The 22,335-nt window shown below is 43.8% G+C and overlaps 1 protein-coding gene across 1 annotated transcript in view; it reads right to left on the bottom strand.

Moving 5' to 3' along the window:
• Positions 1 to 22,335, bottom strand: part of Abcc5 (ATP binding cassette subfamily C member 5) — a 92,114-nt gene that overhangs the window by 64,754 nt on the left and 5,025 nt on the right. The window lies entirely within an intron of this gene.

The raw sequence follows: 22,335 nt of genomic DNA on the forward strand, positions 1-22,335 counted from the left end.
ACTAAATCTGCATGCTAAGACTCTATTAAGAACATACACACACACACACACACACACACACACACACACACACACACACACCAGTTTTTTTAGGTTTGTAGAATGTGGTGGAAAGTACAGTTCTCCTACCTGGCCCATCGCCTCCACCCCCTTCTCCTATGTTTGATCTCCCATTAAACGGTACCAGTGTTACTACCATAGGCCAGTGCTGACACAGTAACTGAAACCCACCTTGCACTAGGTTCACTCTTTGTGTTATACATTCAAAACGTATATTTTTATAACCCAAGTCTTTTATTAGGGGCTGGGAATGTAGTCTAAGGTAGGGGCTTCCCTAGAACACATGAGCCCTAGCATGGGGACAGAGGGAGGCAAGAGCACAAAAAGCCACACACAGAGGTAAATGGTTTCCTTAAAGATTTATTTATTTTATGTATGTGAGTACACTGTCGCTGTCCTCAGACACACCAGAAGAGGGCATCAGATCCCATTACAGATGGTTGTGAGCCACCATGTGGTTGCTGGGAATTGAACTCAGGACCTTTGGAAGAGCAGTCAGTGCTCTTAACCCCTGAGCCATCCCTCCAGCCTGATAAATGATTTTTAAAAATCAAATATTTGATCTTCTTTTTTCCTGAGAGTCATATTCTGAAAGTCAATCCTTTCAACGACAACTGAAAATGGTATTGCTAGTTTTCTACTACAAAATTTCAAAGTCAGTCCCAACTAACCGTAACAGCCAGGATGTCCTGTCTCCCTCTCTCGTCAGCTGGTTGCCCACCCAAGGAACCCCAACATTCCCAGTCCTAGATGTATAGTCCCCGTGATGGTTCATCTTGGTTGTCAACTTGACTGTATTTGGAATCAACCCAAGCACTGGTCAGTCTCGATTGAATCATTTGAGGTAAAAAGACCCACCCTAAATTGAGACCACACTTTCTGGTGGAAGTCCCCACAAAACGACAGGGATGAAGGGAGCTTTTGTTTTCTGCCTGCTTGCCTCACTCTCACAGTAGGCTCATCATCCTGTTGCCAAGGAATCCCTTCTCTGACATCAGAGAATGACACTTCCAATGTAGACTGAAGATCCACTAAGATGTCCGCCTGGTGGACTGAACAACTGGATTCCTGGCCCTTCCACTGACAGATATTGTTGGGCAGACACACACGCACACACACACACACTCACACACACTCACACTCACACACACGCACACACACACACACAGCACACACACACACACACACGCACACACACGCACACACACACACACACACACGCACACACACACACTCACACACACGCACACACACACACTCACACACACACACACACACACACACACACGCACACTCACACACTCTAGCAGTTCTGTTCCTTTACAGACACTAACTATGCAGCTTCTGTGTACTCGCTGACTGTACTAACAGAAGCCTGCTGCTTTAGTCAAGGTGGGACTTCTGGCAGGGAGAGTGGACCAAGAGGCCTGGACACATCTCATGTATTCCTCTGGGCAATTTGTGCTTTCCTCAGTTCCCTCTTCCCTTTCTCTCTCTCACTGTCACAAATGTTTCTAGTAATTATGAGACAGTGACAAATAAATAAGAGATCCCCCAGTCAAGACAAAGTGGTGCAGAACTTGGCTCGCCATGCTCCTCACCAAAGTCTCTAGTTGTATATTGTACCTCTTTTCCAAAATACACAGGGCCAACTCAAACATCAGAATGTTCTGTACAAAGGAGTAAGGTTTGGTTAATTGAATCTAACAGCTTTAATTCACAGACCAAAAGTCTATCAGCATCAGGAAATTACACAGTTCTGGGAAACACATTCACTTCCTGTCAATGGAAAGAGAGGCGGGATTTCAAGAAAACAGCACAAAATGTCAAATGAGTCAACAGGGTCTTCCATGACGTCTTCATAAACAATTTAGTGGGTGGAGTCTAAAACACAGGAAGCAGTGGAAAGAGGAGGAGAGCTAGACACAGGTGTGGGTGGAATGCGTGCACACAACCACAGGGAGGGAAAAAGCAAAAACACAGAGAGCTGACGGGCTGAGAGAGGACAAGGGTACTCTCAGACGCCAAGCACGCCTGGGGCTGTGTGCAGGAGTCACACCCCAGTCTGACTTACACGGACATAGCTGACGACAAAGGACACAGAACAGCACTTCACAGGCACACAGAATACTGTGGCACGGACTGCATGCTGCCACAGAGCAAACCTACACATTACTTAAGACAGACGTCCTGCAGTGTGTGCAGTCACACTGCAATTTAGAGTCCAGGACAAAACCCCACATGTTCAGAAGCTACACATTTCCAAGTAATGATTATCAAATGGAAAATAGGAAACATTTTTGCCTAAATGATAAGAATCTGCAATACAATCAAATACATGGATCACTACTAAAGCACAGTTAAGTTTGAAACGGATTGCTACTTAAAAAAAAAGAAATTGGTTCACTCCACGAACAAATATTTTAGACCTTATGGAGCAAGAGACAAAAATCAAGGACGTTCATGTAGATATTTCTATTATAAAATAAAGCAAGGGTTTCAGCATCGACTTCGGCAGCCATTTCTGGGAAGAGGTGCTCTGCTCTCAGGACAGGAGGGACTGCCAGCACTGCCCACCTTTGCCCACATCCTTGGCCCAAGAGGAAACTGTATAGGGCCTCTGGGAACAGGAAGATAGGGGCACTCAAGCTGCAGGTGCCCTGCGGTCCAGACTGCGCCTGGATCTGAAGGGACCTGGTCAAACAGCTCCCTGCACCCAAATCCCGCGGGAAGGAGAGCGAGACCTTCAGAGGGACAGATACACCTCGGAAGCCAAGGAGACTACTCTCTGCCCACATTTCTGACTCTAGAGGAAAAGCCTTGCGCCATCTGGGCCCCATGTGCACAGGGATAGGAGAGAAGGTGGGGCAGGCCCTTCTGGTTGCTGCCCTCACGGAGCGCTGAAACCCAGTCCGGAGGAGTAACTTCAGGCCAGAGACCAGAGATAAGACCAACTTTTCTGCTCCAAGTGACCTGCCTGGTGGACTCAGGACACAGGCCCACAGGAACAGCTGAAGACCAGTAGACAGGAAAAACTACACGCCTGAAAGCAGAACACTCTGTTTCCATAACTGACTGAAAGAGAACAGGAAAACAGGTCTACAGCACTCCTGACACACAGGCCTATAGGACAGTCTAGCCACTGTCAGAAATAGCAGAAAAAGGTAACACTAGAGACAACCTGATGGCGAAAGATAAGTGCAGGAACCCAAGCAACAGAAACCAAGACTACATGGCATCATCGGAGCCCAATTCTCCCACCAAAGCAAACACGGAATATCCAAACACACCAGAAAAGCAAGATCTAGATTTTAAATCACATCTGGTCATGATGATAGAGGACTTCAAGAAAGACATAAAGAACTCCCTTGGAGAAACGCAGGAAAACACAAATAAACAAGTAGAAGCCTATAGAGAGAAAACACAAAAATCCCTGAAAGAATTACAGGAAAACACAATCAAACAGGTGAAGGAATTAAAAATGGAAATAGAAGCAATAAAGAAAGCACAAAGGGAGACAACCCTGGATATAGGAAACCAAAGGCAGAGACAAGGAGCCATAGATACAAGCATCACCAACAGAATACAAGAGATAGAAGAGAGAATCTCAGGAGCAGAAGATTCCATAGAAATCATCGACTCAACTCTCAAAGATAATGTAAAACGGAGAAAGCTACTGGCCCAAAACATACAGGAAATCCAGGACACAATGAGAAGATCAAACCTAAGGATAATAGGTATAGAAGAGAGTGAAGACTCCCAGCTCAAAGGACCAGTAAATATCTTCAACAAAATCATAGAAGAAAACTTCCCTAACCTAAAGAAAGAGATGCCCATAAACATACAAGAAGCCTACAGAACTACAAATAGATTGGACCAGAAAAGAAACTCCGCCCGTCACATAATAGTCAAAACACCAAATGCACAAAACAAAGAAAGAATATTAAAAGCAGTAAGGGAAAAAGGTCAAGTAACATATAAAGGCAGACCTATCAGAATTACACCAGACTTCTCTTATATTTTTGGTTGTGAGCCTAGCCTTTAACGGCTGAGCCATCTCTCCAGCCCTACACCAGACTTCTCACCAGAGACTATGAAAGCCAGAAGATCCTGGACAGATGTCATACAGACCCTAAGAGAACAAAGGTGCCAGCCCAAGTTACTGTATCAGGTAAAACTTTCAATTAACATAGATGGAGAAACCAAGATATTCCATGACAAAACCAAATTTCTGCAATATCTTTCTACAAATCCAGCCCTACAAAAAGTAATAAATGGTAAAGCCCAACACAAGGAGGAAAGCTACACTCTAGAAAAAGCAAGAAACTAATCGTTTTGCAACGAAACAAAGAGAAGACAAACACACAAACTAATCTCACATCCAAATATGAATATAACAGGAAGCAAAAATTACTATTCCTTAATATCTCTCAACATCAATGGACTCAATTCCCCAATAAAAAGACACAGATTAAAAAACTGGATATGCAAAGAGGACCCTGCATTCTGCTGCCTACAGGAAACACACCTCAGAGACAAAGACAGACACTACCTCAGAGTAAAAGTCTGGAAAACAACTTTCCAAGCAAATGGTCTAAAGAAGCAAGCTGGAGTAGCCATTCTAATATCGAATAACATCGATTTTAAACCAAAACTCATCAAAAGAGATAAGGAAAGTTATCAAAGGAAAAATCCACCAAGATGAACTCTCAATCCTAAATATCTATGCTCCAAATACAAGGGCACCTACATTCATAAAAGAAACCTTACTAAAGCTCAAAGTACACATTGTACCTCACACAATAATAGTAGGAGATTTCAATACCCCACTGTCATTAATGGACAGATCATGGAAACAGAAATTAAACAGAGACATAGACAGACTAAGAGAAGTCATGAACCAAATGGACTTAACAGATATTTATAGAACATTCTAACCTAAAACAAAAGGATATACCCTTCTTCTCACCATCTCATGGTACTTTCTCCAAAATTGACCATATAATCGGTCATAAAACAGGCCTCAACAAATACAGAAAGATAGAAATGATCCCACATGTCCTATCAGACCACCAAGGGCTAACGCTGATCTTCAATAACAATAAGGAAAGAATACCCACATGTACATGGAAATTGAACAATGCTTTACTCAATGATAACCTGCTCAAGGAAGAAATAAAGAAAGAAATTAAAGACTTCTTAGAATTTAATGAAAATGAAGGTACAACATACCCAAACTTATGAGACACAATGAAAGCTGTGCTAAGAGGAAAACTCATAGCTCTGAGTGCCTGCAGAAAGAAACAGGAGAGAGCATATATCAGCAGCTTGACAGCACACCTAAAAGCTCTAGAACAAAAAGAAGCAAATACACCCAGGAGGAGTAGAAGGCAGGAAATAATCAAACTCAGAGCTGAAATCAACCAAGTAGAAACAAAAAGGACTATACAAAGAATCAACAGAACCAAAAGCTGGTTCTTAGAGAAAATCAACAAGATAGATAAACCCTTAGCCAGACTAACGAGAGGACACAGAGAGTGTGTCCAAATTAACAAATTCAGAAAATGAAAAGTGAGACATAACAACAGAATAAGAGGAAATTCAAAAAAATCATCAAAGCCTATATTCAACAAAACTTGAAAATCTGGAGGAAATGGACAAATTCCTAGACAGATACCAGGTATCGAAGTTAAATCAGCAACAGATAAACCATTTAAACAACCCCATAACTCCTAACGAAATAGAAGAAGTCATTAAAAGTCTCCCAACCAAAAAGAGCCCAGGTCCAGATGGGTTCGGTGCAGAATTGTATCAGACCTTCATAGAAGACCTCATACCAATACTATCCAAACTATTCCACAACATAGAAACAGAGCACTACTGAATTCCTTCTATGAAGCCACAATTACTCTTATACCTAAACCACACAAAGACCCAACAAAGAGAACTTCAGACCAATTTCCCATATGAATATCAATACAAAAATACTCAATAAAATTCTTGCAAACTGAATCCAAGAGCACATCAAAACAATCATCCATCATGATCAAGTCGGCTTCATCCCAGGTATGCAGGGATGGTTTAATATACGGAAAACCATCAACATAATCCACTATATAAACAAACTGAAAGAACAAAACCACATGATCATTTCATTACATGCTGAGAAAGCATTTGACAAAATTCAACACCCCTTCATGATAAAAGTCCTGGAAAGAACAGGAATTTCAACGCCTATAGCTGAACATAGGAAAAGCCATATACAACAAACCAGTAGCTAATATTAAACTAGATGGAGAGAAACTTGAAGCAATCCCACTAAAATCAGGGACTAGACAAGGCTGCCCACTCTCTCCCTACTTATTCAATATAGTTCTTGAAGTCCTAGCCAGAGCAATCAGACAACAAAAGGAGGTCAAAGAGATCCAGATTGGAAAGGAAGAAGTCAAAATATCAAAAAAAAAAAAGAGAGAGAGAGAGAGAGAGAACTACTAAACCTGATAAACACCTTCAACAAAGTGGCTGGGTATAAAATTAACTCAAATAAATCTGTAGCCTTCCCCTACACAAAAGAGAAACAAGCTGAGAAAGAAATTAGGGAAATGACACCCTTCATAATAGTCCCAAATAATATAAAATACCTCGGTGTGACTTTAACCAAGCAAGTGAAAGATCTGTATGATAAGAACTTCAGGGGTTGGGGATTTGGCTCAGTGGTAGAGCGCTTGCCTAGCAACCGCAAGGCCCTGGGTTGGCCCCCAGCCCCGGGGGGGGGGGGGAGGAGGGAGAAAAGAACTTCAAGCCTCTGAAGAAAGAAATTGAAGAGGATCTCAGGAGATGGTAAGATCTCCCATGCTCATGGATTGGCAGGATTAATATAGTAAAAATGGCCATTTTATCAAAAGCGATCTACACATTCAATGCAATCCCCATCAAAATTCCAATCTAATTCTTCAGAGAGTTAGACAGAACAATTTGCATATTCATCTGGAATAACAAAAAACCTAGGATAGCTAAAACTAGCCTCAACAACAAAAGGACTTCCGGGGGAATCACTATTCCTGAACTCAAGCAGTATTACAGAGCAATAGTAATAAAAATTGTATGGTATCAGTACAGAGTCAGGCAGATAGACCAGTGGAATAGAATTGAAGACCCAGAAATGAACCCACACACCTATGGGCACTTGATTTTTGACAAAGGAGCCAAAACCATCCAATGGAAAAAAGATAACCTCTTCAGCAAATGCTGCTGGTTCAACTAGAGGTCAGCATATAGAAGAATGCAGATCGATCCATGCTTATCACCCTGTACAAAGCTTAAGTCCAAGTGGATTAAGGACCTCCACATCAAACTAGATACACTCAAACTAATAGAAGAAAAAGTGGGGAAGCATCTCAAACACATGGGCACTGGAGAAAATTTCCTGAACAAAACACCAATGGCTTATGCTCTAAGATCAAGAATCAACAAATGGGACCTCAGAAAACTGCAAAGCTTCTGTAAGGCAAAGAACACTGTCATTAGGACAAAATGGCAACCAACAGATTGGGGAAAGATCTTTACCAATCCTACAACAGATAGAGGCCTTATATCCAAAATATAAAGAACTCAAGAAGTTAGACTGCAGGGAGACAAATAACCCTATTAAAAAATGGGGTTCAGAGCTAAACAAAGAATTCACAGCTGAGGAATGCCGAATGGCTGAGAAGCACCTAAAGAAATGTTCAACATCTTTAGTCAAAAGGGAAATGCAAATCAAAACAACCCTGAGATTTCACTTCACACCAGTCAGAATGGCTAAGATCAAAAACTCAGGTGACAGCAGATGCTGGCGAGGATATGGAGAAAGAGGAACACTCCTCCATTGTTGGTGGGATTGCAGACTGGTACAACCATTCTGGAAATCAGTCTGGAGGTTCCTCAGAAAATTGGACATTGAACTGCCTGAGGACCCAGCTAAACCTCTAGTGGGCATATACCCAAAAGATGCCCCAACATATAAAAAAGACACATGCTCCACTATGTTCATAGCAGCCTTATTTATAATAGCCAGAACCTGGAAAGAACTCAGATGCCCTTCAACAGAGGAATGGATACAGAAAATGTGGTACATCTACACAATGGAGTACTACTGAGCTATCAAAAACAATGACTTCATGAAATTCATAGGCAAATGGATAGAACTGGAAAATATCCTGAATGAGGTAACCCAATCACAGAAAAACACATATGGTATGCACTCATTGATAAGTGGCTATTAGCCCAAATGCTCAAATTACCCTAGATGCACAGAACACATGAAACTCAAGGATGACCAAGGGGTTGGGGATTTAGCTCAGTGGGAGAGGTGCTTGCCTAGCAAGCGAAAGGCCCGGGTTCGGTCCCCAGCCCCAAAAAAAAAAAAAAAAAAAAAACAAGAAGGATGACCAAAATGGGAATGCTTCACTCTAGGGGAACAAGAATACCCTTGGGAGGGAATAGGGAGGCAAAGTTTAGAACAGAGGCTGAAGGAATACCCATTCAGAGCCTGGCCCACATGTGGCCCATACATATACATCCACCAAACTAGATAAGATGGATGAAGCAAAGTGCAGGCCCACAGGAACTGGATGTAGATCTCTCCTGAGAGACACAGCCAGAATACAGCAAATACAGAGGCGAATGCCAGCAGCAAACCACTGAACTGAGAAGGGGACCCCTGTTGAAGGAATCAGAGAAAGGACTGAAGGAGCTGAAGGGGCTTGAGACCCCATATGAACAACAATGCCAACCAACCAGAGCTTCCAGGGACTAAGCCACTACTCAAAGACTATACATGGACTGACCCTGGGCTCCAACCTCATAGGTAGCAATGAATAGCCTAGTAAGAGCACCAGTGGAAGGGGAAGCCCTTGGTCCTGCCAAGACTCAACTCCCAGTGAACGGGATTGTTGGGGGAGGGTGGTAATGGGGGGAGGAGGAGGGGTTAGGGGGATATTGGCCTGGAAACTGGGAAAGGTAATAATAATTGAAATGTAAATAAGAAATATCCAATTTAATAAAGATGGAGAAAAAATTGAAAAAAAAATCTTTGTATCTTTGTAGATGTAAAATTTTCAATAAAATCTTTTTAAAATATAAAAAAAGAAAGTAAATTTCTAAAAATTTTTCTAGCAAAATTAAGTCTGTGATAAGTTTTCTTTGCTTCTGTGGTTTTCTTGCTTAATTTTTTTTCTTTCTTGCATTATTTTTTTCAAAACAGGGTCTTGTGTATCCCAAATTGGCCTTGAAACCTCTGTGTAACTGAGTATGACTTGAACATTTGATCCTCCTGCCTCTACCTCCCAAGTCCTGGGATTACAAGAGTGCATCACTGTGCCTGGGTTATAAGGAGCTGTGGATTGACCCCAAAGTGCAGACACACACAAACACGTATGCACGCACACAGGTTGGGTAGCAGAATATCTCTAACCTTTTCAGAGTTGTTCAAGCTATTTTATTTGTTGATGTTGTTGTTGTTGTTGTTGTTGTTTCTGAGACGGTATTTCTCTGTGTAGCCCTGGCTGTCTTGGAGCTCACTCCTTGAACTCACTAAGATCTGCCTGCCTCTGCCTCCCAAGTGCTGGGATTAAAAGCATGAACTACCACAGCCTGGTTTGGTACCACAATCTACAAATTCAAACATTCCAAAACTTCAGTCTCCTTAAAATATCCAAAATCTAAAATTGCAAGGTTTCTCTAAACTACCCAAGGTCTCCTAACTGTGAGCTCCTGTAAAATAAAAACCAAGTGTCATACACTCTAACAACTGGCTCTCTGGGCTGTCTTCTGGGACTCTGACTCTGCCACATGATCCCAAGCCTCAATTTCTCTCCATTACCCTTTCACCCTGGATCTTGGACTCAACCAAGGCCATACTTTCACCAACTGCTTCTCCCAAACTCTCTTGAGGGCCACAAAGTGCCAAACACTGGCTAGTCTCCATGCCTTTGAAACTAGTACTACCTGGGCGGCATATTACCAAGTTCAAATCCAGCCCAAGATGCAGAGTTGGGCCTTCTGAACCACAGCTTCTGTATGCTGACCTTGAGGAAACACAGATTTTTACCTCAGCGACGCTTGCTCTTCTTAATCACCACTAATTTCTCAGAGCTGACTGTCTCGGCGATGCACAACTTACACTTTAATGGTTCTGGTCTCATTCATCACAACAGATTCTTTAGCCCCAGCTGACCAGAACCACAGACTCTTAAAACTCAAAGTATGGGGGGCTGGAGAGATGGCTCAGAGGTTAAGAGCACTGACTGCTCTTCCAGAGGTCTTGAGTTCAATTCCCAGCAACCACATGGTGGCTCACAACCATCTGTAATGGGATCTGGTGCCCTCTTCTGGTGTATAGGAGTACATGCAGGCAGAATACATAATAAATAAATCTTTAAAAAAAAAAAAAAAAACTCAAAGTATGCTATGGCTTTGACAGAGAATGAGAGATTAGCATCCTTCCAAGGCTCCACAGGGCTGGCCTCCATCCTCTGCACTGCCCTTGACATTATCTCCCAAGCTCTCATAGAACAGCCAGAGCTCTGGGCACTCAATGGCTTTCCCAGCCCAAAGTTCTTCTATATCCTCCCCAAAAGAATCTGGTCCGTGTGTAACAGTAACACCCAATTTCTGGCCCTACTTTCTGTTTTAGTTAGGGTTTCTGTACTGCTGCGATATAATACTGACCAAAAGAAGGTTGAGAAGAAATGGGTTTATTTCAGCTCACAGCTTATCTTAGATACTGTTCTATTGCTGAGAATAGACATCATGACCAAGGCAACTTATAAAAAAAAAGCATTCAATTGGGAGTTTGCTTAGAGTTCCAGAGGGTGAGTCCATGAGCATCATGGCAGGAAGAGCTTGCATCCTGACCCACGGACATGAAGCAGAGACAGGGTTCCTACTGTTGAGGTGACATTACTGTGGCTACTCTAACAAAGGAGGACATTGTGAATGGGACTGGCGTACTGTTTTAGATGTTTAGCCCGTTATTGTCAGGGCAGGAATCATGGCAGCATGCAGGCTGACAGAAAGAGCTTGACGGTTCTACATCCCAATCTTCAGGAAGCAGGAAGAAAGTCTCCTCCCTCCACCCCTCTCCTCCCCTTCCTTCCCCCCCTCCTCTCCCCCCCCCCCCCCACTCCCCAGGCCTGGCTCGAGCATTTGAAACCTCAAAGCTCGCACACAGCAACACACCACCTCCAGCAACATCACACTCACTCCAACAAGGCCACAACCCCTCAAGAGTGCCGCTCCCTATGAGTCTACTGGGCCACTTTCATTCAAACCACCACACGCCTCTTCTAATGAGACCATACATACTTTCTAATCCTTCCCAAAGAATCCTAAACCAATTTGGAGCTGAACATTCAAATATATGAGCCTACGAGGCCATCCTCATTCGAACGCCGCCACAAAGTCTGTAGTCCGTCACCCAGGAAGTCGAGACAGAAACTCAAGGCAGGAACCTGGAGGTGAAAACTGATTCAGAGGCCATGGGAGTGCTATTTACGGGCTTACTCTGTAATTTGAACTTGTAAACTTTCTCATAACCGCTCAGCCTACTTTCTTATAGCAACCAGGACCAGTCCAGACATGACACTGCCCACAGTGACCTGGGCCTTCCCACATCCATCGCTAATCAGGAAAATGTCCCACAGGCTCTCCGATAACACAAGAAGCTGGTAAAGGGCATTTTCTCAGTTGAGGCTCCTTCCCAAATGACTCTAGCTTGCTGAACTAAAACTAGCAGCACGGTGTGCCATCCCTAGTGCCCTTACGTCAGGCGTGAGTACTAAGAAAGCACGAGAATCGTCACATCTTTTACCTCAGTCTTGTAACAATGAGTTCCTGAGCACTCCTGATGTGTAAACCTGGACGGTGGGAAGAGAACATGAGGATGCAGATGTGTACAACCTGTTCACTTCATCTTCTTCATAAAAAAACAACACTTGGCTAAGATTAAATGTAAAATGGGTATTGACAGGTTAAAAAAAAAAACAAAAACAAAAAACCCTGACGGCCTGGGTTTTGTTTCTTTGATCGCATCTGATGATACGTTCCTTACCTTCCGGTGTTACGCTGTTTTATGTACAGGCAGATCCAAACTTGAAAAAACTTTGAACTATTCGAGTGAAGAGTCGGCAAGCAAGACTGTTTGCTAAGGGTTGTGTACGCCATCAGTTGCACAACAAGAAGGCCAGGGTTCTAGAACATGGGTTCCCTAAAATCTTGCCCTGACAAAGGCAAGCCATCACAAACTGGCTGACCCTGTGTAATAATGATATGGAATATCCTATGTAATAAGAAAACAGGGGGGGGTGGGGATTTAGCTCAGTGGTAGAGCACTTGCCTAGCAAGCGCAAGGCCCTGGGTTCAGTCCCCAGCTCCGAAAAAAAAAAAAAAAAAAAAAAGAAAGAAAAAAAAGAAAACGGAGAGTCCTATAGTTAAGGAATATAAAAGATTTTTTATCTGAAAATTAAAACTGGCTGCTGTTGTTCCGTGTCTGACGCTCTTCATCAACAGTTTCCAGAGGGACAGCCCTGCTGTGTCCATGCACTGCCCATGTCACAGAGGGAGAGTGTGAGGGAAGGACACACGGTCCTGCTGCACACAGGCACCTGGGGCTTCAGAGATAGACTGAGTTCCAACAAGGAACACCGGATGCCCAGATTCTGGCAAGAGCTTTGTAATGCTAACATTAAAAGAAGGAAGGGAAGAGGGAAGGAAGAAGAGAGGGAGGACAAACAACAACAAAATACCCAGAGGATAGAGTTTCTTCACTGTAATAAAATCATTTTCTTTTATGGACTTAAAGGATTCTTCTGTGACTGGAGGCCACCGTACATGCAGAGATTTTGAGCATAGACTTTAGAAGGCAGGTGTGGGTTGAATGCTGACCCTGGCCACCAGCCTTCAGCCTGTTACTGGCCACACTGCGAGCTTCAGCGCTCACAGTACTTGTGTGTGAACCTATTACACCATGTTGAAAGCAATTAAGGTTACGTAAGTGCTTACCAAACATTTAATACGCAGGATCTGTATTACCTTTCGAACAAGGGCAACACCTCGACTATTTCCTCCTTCCTTAGGTTATCTGCCCCTCAGTCACCCACTAAGTACCCCTGCGTGTGTGACACAGGATCCTGCCAGTAAGAGTGCCTGAAGGGTGTTTGTATACAGACACCTGTTACTGAAAAGCCAAAGGATGGGCTGGAGAGATGGCTCAGGGTCAACCTGACACAGGATACAGCCATTCTGGCAAGGGAGCGTCAACTGAGAAAATGCTTCCACTGGGCTGTCCTGTGGGGAGCATCTCCTTGACTAGTGATGTATGTGAGTGGACTCAGCCCACAGCAGGAAGTACCGACCTGCTATACTGGGCAACGCAAACAGTTCTCATGCGAGGGTGGTTTGACTTTGTTTTTCCAGAGGCTATCTGGGGACATGTAGTTGTCACCGGTATAGAGTGCTGCCAGCTGTCCTAGGCAGAGACAGGGAAGTTGATGGACACTCCACACCACACAGGGCCACCCCACAACAGAACTCTTATGCCACAGTGTCAGTGCTCAGATTACAGGTGTGCCACCACACTGGTGCTGAGAAAGGAACCCAGGGCTTCCTACACACATAAGTGGTCTAGCAAATGAACGCATCTTCAGTTCACAGAAGTAGCTCTTAGAGCTTTTCCTGAAACAAGACGGGGAGCAGAGGTGTCCACCACGTGCACAGACACTGCAGTAGTGACTTCCAAAGGGAGGTGACAGGGACCCAACAAGAAGATGCTGCTACCGGCTGTGTCTGTTCTACGGCTATGTGACTTGCACATACCGAATGCCCTACTACTGAGGACACGAGGAGGAGTGGCTATAGACACTGCAGGGACAAAAGGGGACAAAAGTTAAAGTCCGGATTCTGCCAAAACACAGGTAGAGATCAAGGACCTGCATCATGTGCTTACCTGGGAAGATCCAGAAACAGCTGACCCACAGCACACAGAGCTGCTGGCACACAGACCTCTGCCCTTTGTGGGAGCTACATTTACCTCCTTACGTTTGCCATCTTACCTGCACAGATCACATACACAGCTACTGCATGCCCGGGCTGCCCATCTCGTTCTAGGCTGCCCATTTGCTGACAGGGCACAATGTGCTTGCCCTGCAATGATCAGGGACCAAGAATCATTCCCCTTAGAGCAATCCCGAGTCTTCCTCCCGACAAGCACGCCACCCTGGGAAAACGGACCCATGTCGGCTCACACTCCCATGCCCGCCTGTTAGTACAGTCATAAATAAGGACAAATGCATAAGGACAAAGGACACGTATGGTGCCCGCATGGTAAAACTGGTATTTTCTTTTTTTTTTTTTTTGTTCTTTTTGTCGGAGCTGGGGACCGAACCCAGGGCCTTGACCCAGGGCCTTGCACTTCCTAGGCAAGCGCTCTACCACTGAGCTAAATCCCCAACCCCAAAACTGGTATTTTCTACAGGCTGTAATCTGGTGTTACCTCACAATGAGGAAGAACTTAAGTTGCTGCGTAAGCTTGATCTGAAGCAATTAACTCAAAGTTCCTATCACAATGGGGGGGGGGTTGAGATTAAATTTGTTAATATCATGATTAAGTTTCAAATAATTTAAACTGAAAATGAATCGCAAGATAAGGAACTGCTTGGAGCTCAATGCTTAAGGCAGGGGTTGTCAACCTTCCTAATGCTGCAACCTTTAATACAGTTCCTCGTGATGTGCCAACCCCAGCCATAAAATTATTTTTGTTGCAACTTCATAACCATAATTCTGCTCCTGTTGTGAACTGTGATATAAATGTCTGATATGCAATCCCTCTGAAAGGTCATTTGACCCCCAATGGGCGCATGGCCCACAGGTTGAGAACCACTGGCTTAAGGAATGAGAACTGCCTTTACTCTATGAGATCTCAAGGGTCATGGTGTAGCCACACCAGGAAGCTTTAAAACTCCACCAATAACTTCATTGGGCTACAGGGACGTGTGTATCTAGAATAGGACTCTAATACTTTTTAACACTCTGCATATGACCCTAATGTCTGACTTGAAAAGTATTCACTTAGATACTAAAACTTGTAAATGTTGGCCTTGATGAGAAGGCCTTCAAGATTTTCAGTTTTGAGCTTTGGAAAACAAGAACACCGAAACAGAATTTCCTTCATGCTGAAGGTCAGCCCCAGGTATCACTCCTCAGGACATATCTATTTTATTTTTTGAGCTAGGGTCTCTCCCGGGGACCAGACTATGACAATCAGCTCTGGGGATTCTCCCACCTCCCTCCCTCCCTTGCTGCTGCTGCTGTTGCTGCTGTACCTGCTTTTTTTTTTTTTTTTTTAAGATTTATTCATTTATTATATATAAGTACACTGTAGCTGTCTTCAGACGCACCAGAAGAGGGCATCAGATCTCTTTACAGATGGTTGTGAGCCACCATGTGGTTGCTGGGAATTGAACTCAGGACCTCTGGAAGAGTAGTCGGGTGCTTTTAACCGCTGAGCCATCTCTCCAGCCCCTGTACCTGCTTTTTACATGGGCTCTGGGACTCATACTCACAACCTATAAATCAAACACTGTACCAACGGAGCTGCCTCCCCAGGCCCTGCTTCATGGACGGCTTAAAAGTCACATGACTTCAGCTTTTATAGGCATTCAGAATATGTACCTACCCCTCGAAAACAAATATAAGTATTTCTATGACACAGCATAGCACACAAACCCATTTGGCAATGTTTGCTCCAGAAACAAAGACATCTTAAAGTTAGGTGCCATGCATGGTCAATACTGTTGACTTTGGCTGGCTCTCCCATTGTCCTTCTGATGGTCCACACACTGGGCCAGAACAAGAGGCGGGTGAAATTAAAGTTTCAGATAAGCCAACAGCTCTGCTCTGAGTCACTTCACTCCAGAAACACCACACTGAGCTGAACACACCACCCAGCTTGGGTCTACTGATAAATTCTGTTGAGCCACACCCACAGGGAGGGGAGGCTGCGAGGACAGGCTGGCCTGCGCTTAGCTTGTGCGAAGGACACTCACCTGTAAATCGGTCTTGCTTCAGGCCTTCATGAACGGCCTTCGTCAACCGTGTTTTCTAGAATTTCTGCCAAGATCAAACTATGAATGCTAGGTGCAGAAAATAATCTGTTCGTTGTTTGGAAACATGTTTTACTGCAGCCCAGGCTGGCCTTAAATTTGGGATTATCCTTCCACCTAAACCACCCAAGTACAAGGATTAGAGAGACCCGTGCCCAGCCAGAAAAGTCTTGAATGAGGAAAGCATACAAACATCTAAATAGCTAACTCCATCTTTTAAAGGTAGGGAAAGAAGGGCTAGTTTAATTCTAACTATCGGACTTCAGTGGACCAGAAGAACCTATGTTTGAAACATATAGGTTCAGCCATCGCAAGGACTTGCACAGACAATGTCTGTCCTCGGTGCTGACCTTTTGTGATCAGACACAAGGGAAAGGCAACAGGAGCCACCGACCACAGAGCCAAGGTTTACCAAGAGTTTCACTGGCCATTGTCATCTCCAGATTATTTCAATGACACTGGTGCCTGGAGCTACTTAAAGAACGGTAAGCTGTGTCTACTGTCATGGCTCACACACACTTCATTCCCAGCACGCAGAGGCAGAGGCAGACACATCTCTCACTGGCAACAGCGCTGCGGCCATCTCTCCTGGGGCTGTGGCCGGCAGAGACCGGCACCTGACTCGAGGTCAGCAACCAAGTCATGCCGCCAAGCCCAAGAAACTCCAGAGCTGGGGTCGGGATTTAGCTCAGTGGTAGAGCTGCTTGCCTAGCAAGCGCAAGGCCCTGGGTTCGGGTCCCCAGCTCTGAAAAAAAAAAAAAAAAAAAAAGAAAAAAAGAAACTCGGAGCCTCACAGAGCTGACAGATGCTTACATGGAGTTAAGAGCCTTGGAAGCAGGGGCTCTTAAACCCCAGAAAATGCACTAACTTACCACAGAGACGCTCACGCAGAGATATGAAATACTAGTTGTTCTGCCCTCCTTCCTAAACCAGGCTGACTCACTGGGCACTGTTCTGTACTCTGAGAACCTAGGAGCTGAAAGAAAATCACATGCCCTTCAGCTGTAAAAGCTTGCAGGGTCAAATGCTCTCAAAGTGTAACTGTCATACAAAGAACTCCACGAAAACGATCCTACAGGTGGGCAGAGGTGATTTAGTTTTCTTTTTTTTTTTTTTTTTTTATTTTTTTTCGGAGCTGGGGACCGAACCCAGGGCCTTGTGCTTATAGGCAAGCGCCTACCGCTGAGCCAAATCCCCAACCCCGTGATTTAGTTTTCTGATGTGACGATTGTACCTCGCACATTTCTGCAATAGGCTCCTATTTCTTTCGTAAAAACGTCTTAGAATAATTTCTGTAAGAGATTAATTTACATCCTTAATCCCTAAAATACACCTCGAACTCACCAAGATCTAACTATGAGAACCAGAGCCGAGGCTAAGAGCCCAGCTAAGTGTTAAATGAGGATCCCTGGATGTTCAGAAGGCTGATTCTGTTACTTTCCTAATGCAGACTATTCTAACTCGAAGGAAAATTCCACCAATGAGGAAAAGTAATGCAATCACAACGGCACATGAACTCTAGCTGACTTCTGGTTATTTTCCATTCTTCCTCGTGTCCTCAACTCAACAAGCTTGTGTAAAACAAGTCACCCTGAACTTTAGACTGAGTCACCAAGAGTAACCACATAAGTCAAGTTTCACCTGACAGCCTTGTCTCACTCAGGTCAAACACGCAATAAATCCAGGACCTATGTGTGTGGGTATGTGGAAGTTCTATCTCCACGGTCGATCCTTTCTCCAAACGCTGTCTCTCTGTTCTCCAGCTAAATGCTAACTTCTCCTGATGACTTCCCTGAGAGAAGAACGTGTTCCTCGTTAACGTCCAACTGTATATGTATCCGAGTTAAAATTCTATAGGAAGGCAGGGCCTGGCATCGATTCCACGGTCTCTGCACCAGAGAGATGGTGGGTAGCATCAGACATGCAGACACACTACGGAGTGCTTACACGATTTCTATCTTAGCTGCCGTTCATTGGCTGTGAGGACACATGACCATGTCAACTTGTAAAAGAAAGCATCTAACTGGGGGCTTGTTTACTGTTTCAGAGGGTGAGTCTGAAGGACCCTAGGGGCTTTAACCAGCCTTACACACACCCTCCTTGGATGGCCTGCCAGGTTTGCAGGAACATTCTTGAGTAGAAAATTCTCAGAGAATATGACTGATGCTTGCTAGCCAATAGCTTTAAAGGTCAATATGCTTAGCCAATACATTGGAACTGTAACCTTGCTGATGTAACCTGTGTCCCTAAAAAGTATAAAAACTGCTTGTAGTAGCCATTCAAGGTTGCCTTTTTGTCCTTCGCCTTCAGAGATTGTCTGAAGGTTGACCTTGACTCTCTTGCTTTTGCATAGACCTTGGTGTCTCACTCAGGGGTATCTCAAAGTAAGTAGCACTGACCGAGGGTTGGGGTCTTACAAGTCCTTGACCACTGTGGCAGGGAGGAGGGTGGCAGCAGGCTGCTGTGGTGCTGGAGCAGTAGCTGAGAGCTTACCCAGCGAGACAACCACCAGACAGAGAGAGAGCTAACTGGGAGTGGCAGAGGCTTTTGAAACCTCAAAGCCCACCTCCAGTGACACACAACCTCCAACAAGGCCACACTTCCTAACCCTTCCCAGACAGTTCTAGCAACTGGGAAACTAAGCATTCAAACCCAGGAGTCTATGAGGGCCATTTCATTCAAATTACCATGCTTGTTAAACAAAAGCATCACGAGATTTAAAAAAAAAAAAAGGGGGGGGGACTAGGGAGGAGTAGCATGTGTGCCTAGTGTGCACAATGCCACCAGGTCACCAACACCACCAAAACCAAAACTCATCTATCTGAACAAGCTCTTCTTCTTGTGCTTTCTCCATGTGCACACAGTGCACTCACCCTCCGTGAGCACATAGAGTGAGTGCACTCTCTGTGTGCACATACGAACACAATGCAAAAAATAAAACAGGCTGTGCTCGAAGAACCGTGCTTCGAGCTAATGACAGCAGTGGTCCAAAGAGAAGTCTACACATAAGCTCAAATAATGCCGACCAACACTCATTCTAGGCCAAGGACCAGACACAGAAGATGCCATTAGCACTTGAGAGTAAAGCATGCCCGCTAGGCCTCAGATTACATGTGACAACCCACGCTAACTTTATAGTTCTCAGGGGGTACGGATGTTAGCTTTACCCTCATTAACTCCAAGCATTTGTGATAAACTATAGATACTTAACCTAACTAACACACTTTTCCCAGAATATCTTTTAAAGATCACAATACCAAGAGCTATAAAATGCATGTTTTTAGGCCCTTTCTAACACACTGGTTTCCTGATCCTTTTTGATTCTGACATCATTTTGTTTTGTTTTAAATATATTCTCTTCCTTAAAAGCTGAAATAATTAACATGAATATCATTTCAACTTCTGGAATCATTCTAATTCCTCTGCTAGCAAGCTTACACAGCCTACAAGCTTGCAGTGAGCATATTTGAGAAATCACAGGTTTCACAGGGGATATTCAGAAAGTATACGTACTTCTCAAAATACTGAATAGCTATACATTCATTATAACTTATGTACAAAAATAAGTTGAATAAACCTATTACTTTATTGCTTAGGTCAAGGTTAAGAAGAACTTTTATTTAAGAGTAAGTATTTCTTAACTATTTTAAGCCAAAAAATGTTAAGGAAAGAAAAAAAGGAGCAAACACAACACATTGGGAAACAAGAAAGAATTCCTGAAATTTAACAGACTTACTACCAACTTTCTTGTCCAAGCCTGGCTTCCTCTGCAGTTCCTCTCTGTCTACAAAGGAAAGGCCTAGAGGAGCCAACCAAGTCAGTAACTTCAGCAAACTGGACAAGACTCAATGTTAGATGTTGGATTCCCACATTTCCTGTAAAAGTCACTCATTCTCACACCTTATGTTAACCAAGGGGAGCAAAAGTAATCAAAATCACTACTCTTTCTTCCAGAACTTCTGTTTCTTCAATTTTAAATTTTAGCCAATGTCAAATATCTTATCAGCTTCCAGAGACACCCCCAATCTTCTCCTATATCTCTTTCCTCATCTGTATTAGAAAGTAGACCCCAGATTTGCCCACATGGTGCATGGTGGCCACCTGATGGTCCTTGTATTTATTCCTGTCTCTCCTCTGTCTACAGCTTTTCTCCACTGTTTCAAGACAAATCCAAGATAAATATATACATATACATATATAATATTTTTTAAAAATATATATAATTTGTGTGTATATGTGTGTGTGAGTGTGTGTATGTATATATATATATATATATTTTTTTTTTTTTAAATCTCTTTTCAGCTGGGCATGGTGATACACACCTGCCTTCATGAGGCAGCAGGCAGTGAGTTCAAGCCTGGTCTACAAAGTGAGTTCCAGGACAGCCAGAGCTACATAGAGATCCTGTCTCAAAAAAAAAAAAAAAAAATCTCTTCTCAGTTGGGTGTGTTGACCACACACCTGAAATCCTAGCACTAAGGATGTCTTACAAGGAGTTCAAGACCAGCCTCCAGCTTTATAGGGAGTTCAAGGCTGGCGTTGGCTTCATGAGAACCTCTTAAAAAAAAAAAAAAAAAAAGGAAAACAAAAGTTCTTTCTCAGAGGCAAGGGTGGTGTCTCACACCTGTAATTCCATTATTTGGAAGGCTACGGCAGGAGGATCAAAAGCTGGATGTCAGGGGAGTACAGGATATCGTTCTTCCTACATGGAGAAGTAGGGCAGCAAGGCCCGAATGCACAAGCCAGATACGTGGGTATAGTTCAAGGCCTGCCTGGACTACAGAGCACGCTCTAGGCCAAAGACATAACTCGTTGAGAGTGCTGGCCAGCATGCAAACAATTAAGGATCGTCCTCAATACTGGGGCAAAACAATGACATTTTAAAACCCCTTTTTATTTCAACACCAGTAGCCATGGGGGGAATGCAAGTGAGGACCACAAAGAGGTCTCAGCGACACCTACCAGACTGTGTGAAATGAAGGTGGCAGCCACCCCCAACATGGGCAAGAGCAGGGAAAACTCAAGTGCCTGCTTGAAGGGTATATACTAATACAGCCACTCTGGGGAAGAACCAGTGTGCAGGTGAACCCACCCTGTGCCTGGGTGAAAGTGGAGATGGACTCTGGGCATTGTCCTCTAGTCTCTATTTATTCACCTACTTGCATGTAACTACAGAAAATAACACCAAAAACTTCCTTTTGTAGGTTCCCCCAGTATTAACATCTTGCATAACGACAGTATAACATCACAAGAAGACCTTGTCTCTTCAACCCAAACTCCTGAAGTTTTAATAAAATCAGTGTCCTGGGTCACTGTCAATCAGGAAGTGATTTTCACTATTATTTCTTATAATAGCCCATATAAATTTAGTTATCTCAAAATTATCAATTTTTAAATCTCATTAATTTCCAACAGTTTCCTAATGCCCCCCGTCCCCAAAAAAGGACTTCTTAGCATGGCACGCACATTCCCCTGACCCACCCTCTTCACACATGCCACACCAAGGACAACTAATCTAAGAGCAAATTGTTTACTGGCACTGACCATGCCAGGCACCGCTCGCAGTATCTTACATGTATTATCTCATTTAACCCGACTGTACATAAGGCACAATGAATGAGCAGCTTACTCAAGGTCCACATGCCATGTCCTTTGCCTATACCTCTACGCCTTTAACCCTGTTGCCTGAGAGAATTCCTCAGCATGCTTCAAAGCCCTGCTCCAACGTACCCTTAAAGCTTTTCCAGACTTAACTACCGGACAATTTCCCGACAAGTACTAGACATGCATTCAGGAAATGTTTGGTTAACACGAGATGTAGATAGTAGGGACACAGAGTTACAAAACTGGCCCCGAGAAGCACTGGACACCGAAGGATGAGGCATTTTCTAATTCTCTAGTACAGTGAGCACAGAGACACCCATTAACAACAACAAAAACTGACTGACACAAGCAATGGCTCTCATCCACCCAAGACGTGACATGACTAGTGTTCACATGGCAAAGAGGAGACGGTTGCTCACACAGCAAACATTCGACAAGTGTTCACATTGCATAAACCTGAAACTCCCTAATCCTAGATGCCTTCCTACCTTACTGGTTTCTTTTGCAATTCCAGGAAAGATATAATGCTTTT

Source organism: Rattus rattus, chromosome 4 (assembly GCF_011064425.1).
Source record: "Rattus rattus isolate New Zealand chromosome 4, Rrattus_CSIRO_v1, whole genome shotgun sequence".
NCBI lineage: Eukaryota > Metazoa > Chordata > Mammalia > Rodentia > Muridae > Rattus > Rattus rattus.